General features: G+C 39.8%; 1 long non-coding RNA gene across 1 annotated transcript; it reads right to left on the minus strand.

Annotated features, from left to right (window-relative positions):
- Positions 1–3883: 3883 nt before the first annotated feature.
- On the minus strand, positions 3884–5832 carry LOC119912785. Its single transcript, XR_005446238.1, has 3 exons — positions 5721–5832; positions 4382–4726; positions 3884–4216 (listed from the first exon to the last, which is right to left on the minus strand). It is a non-coding gene; the product is annotated as an uncharacterized LOC119912785 (long non-coding RNA).
- Between the last annotated feature and the right edge of the window lie 4511 nt (positions 5833–10343).

The raw sequence follows: 10343 nt of genomic DNA on the forward strand, positions 1-10343 counted from the left end.
AGGCTCTGACACGTTAAAGTCAAAACTCACTTTCATTCGATCTGTAACTTCTTCATAACGTTGTTAAACATCATCAAATATGAACAGAGGACTCTTAAAAGCAGACGGGAGCATCCGGAGATAATAATGGAAACGCTTCATGAGCACACACGTGTTTCAAACCTCAGTCTTATTACCGTCCACGAGGAAGGAAAGCGACCAAACAGAAAAGTCTTTGTGCTTTATGGTTAAAGAGAAACGTCCACCAAAAGCACGCCGAGCTTCTTCAGGGTCTTTTTCATAATGTGCGTGAAGGCTCAGTCTTCACTTTGGAAACAGTCCAAACTAATCTGTGCCAAAGGTTCACTTACTGGCTTCGTTCTGGTTGTCGAGGTGGTGTCCAGCAAACGATGTGGACTTTGTAGATCATTGGCAGACTTTCAGACCTGGTCTGATCCGGAGAGACGGCATCCATCCCACTTGGGAAGGAGCAGCTCTCATTTCTAGAAATCTGGCCAAGTTTATTAGTGGACCAAATCCATGACAACCCAGAGTTGAGACCAGGAGGCAGAGTCGCAGTTTAACACACTTCTCTGCCCTTCTTTTTCAGCAGTTACCCACCCAAAACCCCACAGTGACGGTGTCTGCACCCCAACCACCTGTCCATAAAAATTAAAACCACAAGAGCAGTAGTGCAAACAAATAGGAGAGTTAAATGTGGACTCTTAAACATCAGATCTCTCTCTTCTAAAGGTGTACTAGTAAATGAACTAATATCAGATTATGATGTTGATTTATTTTGTCTTACTGAAACCTGGCTGGTGATGGAGAATATGTTAGCCTAAATGAATCCACCCCTCCCAGTCATATTAATACTCACACTCCTCGAGGCACAGGCCGAGGAGGTGGAGTTGCAGCTATCTTCGACTCTAGCCTACTAATCAGCTCTAAACCTAAACTAAACTATAACTCATTTGAAAGTCTTGTTTTTGTCTTTCGCACCCAAGTTGGAAATCACTGCAACCAATTCTTTTTGTTATGTTTGTGTACCGAGCACCTGGCCCGTACTCTAAATTCTTATCTGAGTTTGCAGAGTTTTTGTCAACTTTAGTCCTTAAAACGGACAAAGTTATTATTCTAGGGGATTTTAATATTCATGTGGACGTTGAGAATGACAGCTTTAGTACTGCGTTTATCTCTCTGTTAGATTCCATTGGCTTCTCTCAGAGTGTTCATGAACCGACTCACTGTTTTAACCACACCCTCGACCTTGTTCTGGTGTATGGTATTGAAATGAACATTTAATAGTGACAGAATCCCTCTTTATTCGACCACTGACAGAGAGTCACAGCTCTATTGTATCTATGTGTATTCCCATAGCTCTCAGTAGTTACGACTTCATGAGCTTCTTTAATGATAAAATTCAAACTATTAGAAACAAAATTCACCACGACCTGCTCTCAACTGGCTCCGAGTTATCTCTAAAGTCAGGAACCTTAGAAACAGCTGTAAAACCAGATATATGTTTAGACTGTTTTGTGATGAGACGCACTTTGTAAAGCACTTTGGGTGAGGGCACCATGTACATGCAGACAGACAGACAGCAGGGGGCAGCACAGGAGCTTCTCTCTGTTCATAGGTCATTTTCACTCCAAAAGTAGAAACATGATTTTATGCTTGATCATCACTGCTGACAGCAGAGAAATGTGCAGTGAGATACCACACGAAACACCCACAGAAGAAAGAGGAAATCAGACCTGCTGCAGCAATATTTGACATGCAAAGAGCTTCCTGCAGCGTTTCTATGTGACAGTTTCACTGCAGTTCATAACGCACCTGTCTGTCTGCATCTAAACAAGAGGGAAGGAACTTCAGATCAGTTACAACATATTATTTGATCTAAAAATAGTTTCTGGGAAAAGACTCAACCACAAAGGTGACTGACAAATCTTCTAAAATAAAATCAGACACACCTTCATGCAGTCCACATAATAATGTCTCCAGTGTGATCAACAATCCATCCAAATGGTCACAGTGAGGTGACAAAAGGAAACAACTGGATGTTTTTAATTTGAAGGAGATTAGAAACGAGAAGTTACTGAGTATCAAGACGTTTCAGACTTAAGCTAAAAACAACAAAGCTGAACAAAGAGGTGAGAATAAACATAACTAAAAAGCAACAATGAACAGAGCAACATGATGTCTATATACAAGTCAAATATTTCTGTAAATGATCTGTTGTTTTATTGTCACACTTGCTTATTGCACAATCAACTTTCAGCAGAGATTCAGGCAGAGAGCAGCTTCCTCTTTCTGCACTCTTTCTTTATACATGAAGAAGGTCTATGTGTTGCATCTGCTTCATAACAGGAAACTGTTAAACATTTAATCTTTTATGCATGTTCTTTTACTATTATTATTATTACTAATGTCATTACTAATTTTTTTATAGCTTCTAGATATATATATATTGTGTTTTTATCCTTAACCTTTCCTCTCCTATACTCCTTATTTTAGTCTGTCCACATTTACTGGGGTTTAGGTCTGAGCTGTTAGTTTGTTTTGGTGTTTTCCCCTCTCTTGTTGTTCATTCAAGGCCGAGAGAGGATCTCTGTTCCCCAAAACATAGAAACCTACACTGTGTAAATGATGATGCATCCCTTTGCTCGGGGACAGACAGGCAGACATGCAGCAGGTCTCTAGATCAGCTGTATATTTGTTTTAGTACTTCTCTGTTTATTCTCTTTTATTAATAAATTCTTCTAAGACAGAGGTTAGTTGTTACTCAATTATTTGCTTAATCCCTCACCAGGAATATAATTTCCACGACAGAAACTATCTCAGACGACACGTACTGTTCATACAGGAAACGGTTTCATATATGGCTTTGTTTTCCACTCTACTCAGTGTCTGCAGCTTCGAGTAAACTTCCTCTGTTGTGGTTCTGCGGTGTCTCAAGTTACAACCAGGAAACACGCGACAGAAAAAGAAGGTGCTTTTTCTCTTTTCTTCAATACTTCAGACTGATTCTTTTCTTACAAACACACCAGGACTGAAATAAAATTAAACTGTCAATATGTGCAGTTTTGGTGATGGCGTGCATGCACATGCAGCTGCAGACACCCTGACAAAAACACTATTTCTCTATTTTTCCTGCTCACTGACACTGAAACACTTTGCTATTTGCTTGCTGATATTCTCAGCAAGACAGAAAGCTAAATGATCATATTGATTCACTGCTAAATGCTGAAATGTCTTCCCTACCAGGAGTCTAAATTGAATTACTGTGATTGTAACTCAGATGTGCTGTGTCCCCCCTGATAGCTCCTTTGTAGTTAGTTGAGCTGGAAGGGGAAACAATGTGGTGTTTCAAACTTACATCTTGTCCCTGAAAGTACCACTGACAGGCCAGTACACAGTCAGCTGTGTTGGGATTCACTGTTGCTCAGAGACAGACATTTGAAAGGACGTCACTTTGTGTTGATAAGTGGTGGGGACATAAAAGCTCAGATGAACAAACGGTCTTCAGCATGAGCACTGTTAGGAAGTATAATGAGAAGATCAGTATGAGGTCAGACTAGAGAAACTATTGCGTAACGGTGCATCAAAAGTGTGTAGTGTAGGCTGCTGCAGAGTCCACAATATGAAAAACTATGCATCACATCCATCACATCCACACCTGCAACACCATGTCAGTCATTTAATTATTATTTAACTTTATTAGAAACTGATCTTCAGAGGAAGAACAGCTGCAGTCAGAGGACAAACAGGCAGCAGCAGAAACATTCATCATCATTTGTTTGTTGGTTGGAAACCCAACCCTCGGTGGTAGATCTCTGGACCGGTGGATAGTGGTTTCATGTATCTGTTATTTATCATTTAATAAAAACAAAAGACAGCAGTCTGTTGTATTTCATTTATTTGTTCAATTCTCCCCACAGTTACCAAAGTGTCCAAGGTCAAAGCTAAAGTCCCACAATTAACGAAATAAAACTCCCCAAAAATAAACTGTATACATAGCAGGTATACACATAACAGAAACAACGCAACATTAACAGAAGAGCAAACTGGAAGCTATAAACCTCCAAACTATCACATTAATACATCATCTACACTCACTCACAGCTCCTCCTTTTATATTTCCAGCCAACAGCAGCTAAACAAACCAGAACAAAAGCTGCTGTCAGTCCGTAGTAAAGACCGTAGTTTCCCTCCTCGACGTCTCCGCTGTTGGACCCTGAAGATCAAAGTGCATATTAGTCAGGAAATGAGTGAACAGTGGAACAGCCTCCATTTACTCTTCTATATCTTCTATATTCCTCATGTTTGACTCTCAGAATCAACATGGAATAAACTGCAGGTACAACATGGCACACAGACACACTGACCTCCACAAACTCACCTGAAACCTCCAGCTGGTAGATTCTGATTGGCTCAGTCTTAATATTGGCTTTCTTATGTCTCGATCCACCTGTTGCAACTCGACACTCGTATGTTCCAGCGTCGTTGCTGCTCACATTCTTCAAAACTAAAGACACATCTCCGTCCTTCAGCTCTCTGTCCACCAGCTGCACCCGGTCCTTAAACGATGAATGCTGGTAGGTTGGTTCTGAGCGTCCGTCTCTGTAAAAGAGGACGTACTCTGGTGGCTCCAGGTCAGGTCTGGTCCACTCTGCAGCTCTGATGGAGGCATTATGAGCCTGACATGGCAGAGTGACATTATCTCCAGGTTTCACGGTTTTCACCTCTAAAAACAATAACATCCATCCAGAGAGAAAAAGTATTTACATTTGAGAAGGAAGAACAGGGAGAACCTTCTTTGTTTAAACAGAAGGCCTCTTCACACCTGAGATCATGGGAACGTCCAATAATTAGTCACAACTGTTGGGATGTTACATGATTAATGTTATGACAGAAAATTGTGTCCTCTTGCAGTTAATCTTTTATGTATGATCTTTTAATATTATTATTATTATTATTACTATTCTCGATGATGCATCTCTTTGCTCATGGCCAGATGCCTGAAGCCGCCTTAGCTGGACCAGCTGTATATGTGTTTCAGTACTTCAGTTTATTCAACCGTTGGTTGTACCTCAATTCTTTGCTCAACCCCTCACCAGGAATATAATTTCCACGACAATTTTATTCCCGCGTGATTAAATGGCAACATTCATACTACCAATCAGAGCCCTCAGTGACGTCTTTTTAAATTCAGACAGACGTGAGGGAAGTCGTACCTCGTGGCAGCTGACGTCTAAATGCAGCACTGTTTACAAATATCGTGTATTATGCCTGCATATATGAACTACATGAACACATGTGCACTGTAACGTATGGAGAGATTGATAAGACGAGTTATGAGTGGGTTGTTGTACTTTTTTGAAGTGCTTAAGTAACGACAAAATCCTCTAAACTAGCCAGCATCGGTGCTAAAATAACTTGCCGTTCTTTTGTGGTGTGCTGTGTGTGAGCTGCTTAAAGCGAGCCAACTGTTGACTGACCAGTACATATTCTGTTCCTGTCCAGATAATAAACGGCTGCATCGAGAGATAAAAGCGCCTCAAACTCATTATTCCAAACACACAATGCAGAGTCGAGGGGTTGATTGAACCAGCCAGTTACAGTGAAGTGTAGCTGAGTGCGGTTACATTAACAGATGGACACACAGAAGTGAAATCGTAACCTCTGTCCACCTTGGAAAACAATAAGGTCACTTTGAGAATTATCTTTGAGCTCCTCACCTTTGAGAGAGTTGGTTTGAAGCTTTCCATGATGGCTGATTTCACACTTGTAGAGGCTTCATCAGACTTGGAAACATGGTGGAAACCAGCTGTGAGGTTGGAGGGAGGGGTCTCTTTTTTACAGTACTTAGTGGCATCATGTCCCTCCATCACAGGAGGACAGGACTCTGCAGGATCAGTGATCCACCTCAACACAGAGACAAACTACAGCATTTCATCATTTACACACAGCTTCATCAACACTAACTCCACAGTCTGATCTTACAGTGACAGTGATGTTGATGGTGTTACTGGTTGCTCCCTCTCTGGACTCACACCAGTAAACTCCACTGTCAAACGGGACGATGTAGCTGATGTTACAGGAAGAACCAGCTGATCTTCCCCAGTCAGCTCCACACTGAGTCCTGGTTTCTCTGGTTGTGTTCCTCATCAGCGTCCATCTAGCAGAGCTGTCGTCCTCCTCACAGCTCAGAGTGACAGACGTCCAGTCGAAAAACTGAGAGCTGCTCGGTCTCACAGTCAGAGAGGCTGGAGGAAATGTATTGTGAAACACAATTCAAGAGTCCAGCTTAAGCAAACCAATTGAACCAATTAAACAAACCAGATATGACATTATATAGCTGGTAGGTTTAATTACGTTTGGACAGAACCAGGCTAGCTGTATCCCTGTTTCCAGTCTTCATGATAGCTAAGCTGCTAGCTGTAGCTTCATATTTAACATACACATGAAAGCTCTTGGTGTGTGTTTTGTGGTATTAAATGTGAAGGAGCACTTTTATTTTACACACTTTTAACTTGTCGTATACAAACTCACCTTGGTTTGTTGTGCAGCACAGCAGCAACATCAGCACTGAAGTGAAATGAGACTCTGGTTGGTTTGAGATTCACAATGAACATTCAGTTTAAATCACAAGACCTAAAATAATTAAACATTCAGAAACGGTTCTGAAGATGTAAACTTGGCACTAAAATGAAATAAAAACGTATCTGTTTACAGTAAATCCAAATTTAGTTGCGTTCAACAAATTATTGTGAGTTTTTGCTTTAAACACCAATTATCAGTTAATAGTGGATCAAGGGAGAAACCTGGAGTGACCAAAGCTCTGTTACTGATCTTTAACTGTAAACACATCGACACAATCATCTTGTGGAGGCAGGATGTGTTTTGTGGCAGGATGAGAGTGTCACTGCTGAGGTTTGTCTGCAGCATTGTTCATTAAATGTGACATTTTATGAAGTTTAAAAGTTGAAGTAAAGTATTGCACCCCCTGTTAAATGAGATTTATATAAATGCCTGAATTTTCTTTCTCTACTTTTTTTGTTGGAACAACAAACATTTTCTGACCAAGAATTCCTCTTTGGTCAGCATATGTGTTGCATTTTTTGCTGCATTAATTCCTCTATGTTGCATGTTTTTCCTGTGATGATCACTAACATCTTGTTTCTTCCACTCTTCGCCAACATGCTGTAAATGAAATTGTTTAAAATGTAGAAAGTACACATTGTACTCACGGATCAGATGAGATGTTGGCCCCATTGTAGCGCACAGTGATGCAGCAGTCGAACCCACCTCCTTCCTCTGTGCTGGGCACTTTGCTGGCTGTGTGGTTTTGCTCTCAGCAAGAAACAATATGGTTTATTTGCACATATGAACCGTGAGTGCATTTGTTCGACTTCATGTCAGGACCACCCACTGTTCAGTATGTTAGGAGTACATTTTTCAGCCTCTCAAAGTCTCATCAGCCTCATGTGTGGATGTATTGCACATTTCCTTTTTCAGAATAACCAGGGCTAGTTGAAAATTACATTATATCATGTGCATTGTTGCATTTAAGATTCATGCCATATGATAGAATACCACTTTTAAAAAAAATGCAGGTTTTTGGTGAAACTGAAAACAACAAATTAATAACACAGGAGAAAATTGATAAAGCCGAGCTGGCCCTAGGCCTTCATCAAAGTTTAATTGGCGGCCCCTCTGACTGTCAGGCATTGTCACTATATATGACACAGAAACGTCTCTTGTTTTAAAATAAGACCCGACGAGTCTTTCTTATATTCTTAATCCTGCCATGTTTGTTTAGCACAAAAACACCAAAGCAAATTTCTTAAACATACTTAGCAATAAAGCTGATTCTGATGAAAAACAATAACTAGACTATACTCCATATTATTATATCTACTATTTTAACAAATGATACCACCACTGCACCTGAGCTTAATGCCAGTGCAAGACCCAGTAGACGCTAATGAACTTAGTTCTGAATAAAAACACTGATAAACTGATTATGACTGACCAAAGCTCAAATCATTAATAACAACCACACAAGAGTTGCAGAGACTACAAAACCATTAGCATAATCTTTCTCATCAACTTCTTTGAGTGATCTAAACATTTAATGATAGAAAAGACTTTTACTGTCTGAGTGTCTTTTTGGAAAAGTAAAAATGTCTCTGTCAGCCCGTGTTGGTTCCCTACTCACCACATCAAATTGTATTTGGTAATTAAGGATAGACCTGTGAGGGAGATTAACACAGAAAATAAAGTTGTTTTAGTAAATTGACATGTTCATACACTGAGTGTTGCTTGAGGTGAATAATTGTTCATTTATTGTTGATGTATGCCTAAACTACCAGCATTGTCAGCTTCTTGGATGACACATATGATGGAGGTAGAGGTCAAGGTTAGTGGACCTGCTACGAAATAATAATAAATAAATTGACATGACTTTTTGTTCTTAGCTTAGATCTAGAATATCTTATAATTCAAGACAATCTGCCTGAGTTTGATGCTGTATCCTTTTACAAGTGACTTTAGATGTCTTTTCAACACTGGCAGCTTTGGAGGCGGCTCCATGGTGTTGATCAATAATCAGTCCTTTAAAACAGCTTCTACACAGTCCCTACCTGACAGATTTGAATTTGATTTATAATGAAAGAACAGGGCATCTCTATTTTAGGTTTAACTAAAACATATAACTTACCAGCAGTGTCAGCTTCTTGGGTGACATGACTGTGTTCAAACCTGGCCTTTCTGGTTTTGTTCTGTTAAAGGGAGGGAATATCAATGCTGACATGAGCTGAGGTGTAAAGGTCAAAGACATGTGAGCTAACAGACTTAATGAGCAGCAGGTGGCGCTCAAACACAGTCTGATTAATTTTAATGTTTGTTAATAGTGTTGAGGTTTGGACTGTTGGTTGGACACAACAAGCATTGTGAAGGTGTCACTTTGGGCTCTGGGTAACTGTGACAGCATTTCTCAGTATTTACAGAATCTTTACAAACCAAAGAATCAATCGATTAATGGAGAAAATAATCAGCAGATTGATCCATAATGAAAATAATGATTATCTGCAGTCTGATACAAAATAGTTCAAAATGAACTCCAGCTCAACAACTACAGCAGTAAAATCCTGCTTTTACATTAATGAGTCATTAAAATAACAGAAACTTTATGTAATTAATATTTTTAAGGCTGAAAAATCAAAAGGTATTAGCTCTGCCTTATTTTATGGGAGTTTTGTGCCAGTGTGCTGGCTAGCTGCGTTGTATAAAACGTACGAAGCCGGAAAGGGAGTCCGACTTCATCTGCTTCTGAGCCAGGACCGCAGCCAGCATGCCTGTATTGTGTTACACGTAACAATTATGCAGCAAACATATGATAAACAAATGAGGCATATTAGCAATAGTCTTTCTATATTTATGGATGGATGTTTGTGAGTGAGTGAGAGAGAGAGGAAGGAAATGAGAGAGGAGGGGCTGAGCGAATAATAAAATGCTGCGGCTTTTACAGTCACCAGATCTCAACCCAATTTCACACCTTTCACATGATGGAAACTAAACTCTCATCTTCACAATATGTAGTGATGTCTGTGACTGTCTCTGATGCTGTATGTGCTTCTGTTTCTCTGCTGTACTCAGGTCCCTCAAAACACACTTCATACAAATACATATACCAAAATATTTGCTATGGTCTGAACAGATGGAACCCTGCCCCAATACATTGTATATTTCCTTGTAAAGAAATGAAAAAAAAAGCAGTAACAACAAACATTTGTCTTTGTGATATTTATTAAAAGTAAGAATAACAGAGTGATTCAGCTGAAAGGTCACAGCTCATACACGCGAGGTCGATTAGAAAATCTGACCCAGAGAAGCAGATAAGACATTTAATGCTAGAGAAGATGTGTGGAGTCTACGAGAAAAGCCTTTCTCAGCCTTGTGCCACAGTGGAAACTATTCTTTCTACACCAACGTCACACATTTGAAAGAGGAAATAGATAACTTTCTTTGGCAGGAAGCCGTGGTTTGATACTTATTCAGCTTGCGTTTATTTACATATCTGCTCTGGTTTTATCATTTCTGAAGCAACGACTGTAACTACAGACAAGCGGCTTCCATATATTTAGAATACGTTAAATACTGTAGTTCAACCACTCATTAACGTTAGCACTGCTCCACTGATAAACATGGTGTTAGCTTCCTTTGTGGCTAATTTAATTTAGCAATGGGGCAGCATTAGCTGCTGTAAGCAATGTTAGAGAATAGGGATGAACAATTTAGGGGAAAAAATCTAATTGCAATATTTCTGCCAAATACTGTGATTAAGATTTGATTTGTGT

Source organism: Micropterus salmoides, unplaced genomic scaffold (genome assembly GCF_014851395.1).
Source record: "Micropterus salmoides isolate LMB-PRFRI ecotype aquatic unplaced genomic scaffold, ASM1485139v1 Ms_hic_scaffold_2, whole genome shotgun sequence".
NCBI lineage: Eukaryota > Metazoa > Chordata > Actinopteri > Centrarchiformes > Centrarchidae > Micropterus > Micropterus salmoides.